The following is a 2,958-nucleotide window of genomic DNA, read 5'->3' on the forward strand; positions in this document are numbered from 1 at the left end:
TTCAAGTTTTAGGGGCTACTGATATATATACTCATCAAATTTTCTTACCCGTACATCCTTTACATACTGGTCCGTGGCTCTGGCTAGACCATTTTGAGCAACACAGATGTACGCATCTCCTGAGTTGAATGCATCAAATGCCTCTCGAGAGAAACAAGCATCACGGAGTACGGCTCGGCAAAACCTGTGATTCATGGCGCTCTCCACTTCGGAATTCGTAGCGGATATCTTATCTGCATCCTCTGTAGAAGGAGTATCCGGCATGTGCCTCGTGTTAGCTTCCGCCTCTGTGTCCAGCCCTGGAGCCCGACTGGTAGAGGCGTGATCGGCGACCTCTCCGGATATTGTCCGGCGAGCATTCTTCCTTCTAGGGAACACGGGTGTTATTTTGTTTTTAAAGACGACAACCACGGAGTGAGGTGTTGCATCATACCTCTGCGCTGGCGTCTCCATCTGGACCGCCTTTCTTTTTAGCCTGTCCGGCTTTGAAACCCCTTGTTGGCGAGTTGTCGTGGGCTCGGCATGGCGTCCCGAGGGCCTTCCCTATAAAACACCATTTGTATACGGTAGGTGAAGTGCATAAAAGGAAATCCTTTTCAAAGGTTGGGACTCCGGTCTCATTTACCTGCGAGGCTGGGAGTAGCCCAGGGTAGTTGGCTATAATGGCCACCATGGCGTCATCACAGCTTAGCTGATAGAAAATCCTATCAATCAGCTCCACGAATATGTTCGGATCCTCTTTGAGGCTGGGGTCGAAGACCCGTTCAGGATCCTCCAGTTGTGGAGGTGGGCTATTGATCTCCCCTACCGCCTTACGCAGTTCCTGTGATGAAATGACAAGGTAAATATTTATCACGGAAACAAGGGTAGGATGGAAGTAAAAAGAGCGGAAGCTCACCCAGCTTTGAGGGTTGTTCATGGAGAATCCATCCCGTGGCTTGATGCGGAGGAACTCCTCTTCTTCCCCCTTATACAGATCGGATAGATTTTTTGCTAGAACAACAACTGAGTCCGGTCCCTTGCGCCCGCAGCAAGTGGCATCATCTTCCCCGTTGAATTGCCACATGGGGTGGCCTCAACATTGAAGTGGCTGCACCCCCACGTAATGCATATTGCCATAACCTTGGTTATGGTCAATCCTGATTTGGCCAGCAACTTTATTCGACCCATCAGATAAAATACATCTCTATCATCTTCCTCCCGTGGGCTTCGTGGGCGCTAGCTTAGGTGTTTCTTCAAAGGGGCGTTGTCAAACTCAGGAAGACCAATCCGGATAGGATACGGGAGAGGAACATCCTCCATATAAAACCACTCTGAAGGCTAGTCCTCGGACGTCTTCTTGGGGGTACCGGATAGGTATCCGGTCCCGACGATGCGCCATACTTCGGCTCCGCCCACTTGATATATTGATCCCCTCTGTGTACGGGGCACAAGGTAGAACAACTTCTTCCACAACGCGAAATGAGCTTTGCAACCCAGAAACAGCTCGCAAAGGGCTACGTAACCAGCGATATGCAGTATGGAGGCAGGGGAGAGGTTGTGCAACTGGAGGCCGTAGAACTCCAGGAGCCCTCGGAGAAATGGATGGATTGGAAATCCGAGTCCCCTTAACAAATAAGGGACAAGGCATACCCGCTCTCCCTTAGAGGGGTTGGGAAAGCTCTCCGCTTGCTCCCCGCCATTATAGGTGGCGAGCCCGGCTCGAACCGGGACCCTATACGCTGGAGGGAGGAATCCTTGGGTCTGTAGCTTCCCTAATTGGCTGTGCGGGATGGAACACTTCTCCCAGTCTCCGGGCTTGGGGCTGCGGGAGCGAGAGGAGGAGCTGCGCTGGCCGGCCATGTTGGGATGGATTTTTTCGGGCGCGCTCCGATGAATGCTCGCTGAGGGAGGATGGTGTGGTTTGGATCTAAGGATCCTCGTCTCTTTAATAGATAGTTCATTCACATAGATGGGGTGGTAAATGTAAAAACACCCTGGCTCCTCACATTCACTTGACATGTGGAAGATGGCCATTATTGGACGCAGAAGCCAAGAAGCACAACATTTACGAGAAGCAGGACAGTATTTAACAGGTACTTAGAGTTTGAAGAAGAACCCGCCTTGCAATGCCGAAGACAATCTGCGCGCTGGACTCATCATCATTGAAGCCTGGTTTGGGGGCTACTGAGGGAGTCCTGGATTAGGGGGTATCCGGACAGCCAGACTATATCCTTTGGCCGGACTGTTGGACTATGAAGATACAAGATTGAAGATTTCGTCCCGTGTCTGGATGGGACTCTCCTTGGCGTGGAAGGCAAGCTTGGCAATACACATATGTAGATCTCCTTCCTTGTAACCGACTCTGTGTGACCCTAGCCCCCTCCGTGTCTATATAAACCGGAGGGTTTAGTCCGTAGGACCAAGAACAACAATCATAACATAGGCTAGCTTCTAGGGTTTACACTACAAAGAAAAGACACATCCGTGACATTTTGGGCCGAACGAAATTTTTTTCTATCATACATATGACACTTCTATGACGATAATTGTGACAAAACCCGGTATCATCATAGATGTGGTGGGCTCCTACTTCTATGACAAAAAATCATGACAGAAAATGGCCTTTTTGTCCTGGGCGGGCTGGAGACGCAGCTGCATGACATTCTTTGGGCCGTCCATGACGGAAAAAACCGTGGTAGAAGTGAGGGGGAGGAAAATTTCGGGGAGTTCCCGGTTACGGTGGGAGGTCGAGGGCCGAGCGATGCGTTCTTCTCTCATACACGTACGCGCGTGTGTGCGAGGCATTGGCTCTAACTGAACCCGAGCGAGGCATTGGACTCTAACTGAACCCGAGCGATTGCACTTCAGGCTACGCGTTACTGAACCCGAGCGATCGATCGATGGCTGTTAACTGAACCCGATCGAGTGATTCCTTCGCTACTGCTGCTAACTGAAGCCGATCGATTGGGTGAACAG

The sequence above is a fragment of the Triticum aestivum genome, chromosome 7A (assembly GCF_018294505.1).
Source record: "Triticum aestivum cultivar Chinese Spring chromosome 7A, IWGSC CS RefSeq v2.1, whole genome shotgun sequence".
In the NCBI taxonomy this organism is placed as follows: domain Eukaryota; kingdom Viridiplantae; phylum Streptophyta; class Magnoliopsida; order Poales; family Poaceae; genus Triticum; species Triticum aestivum.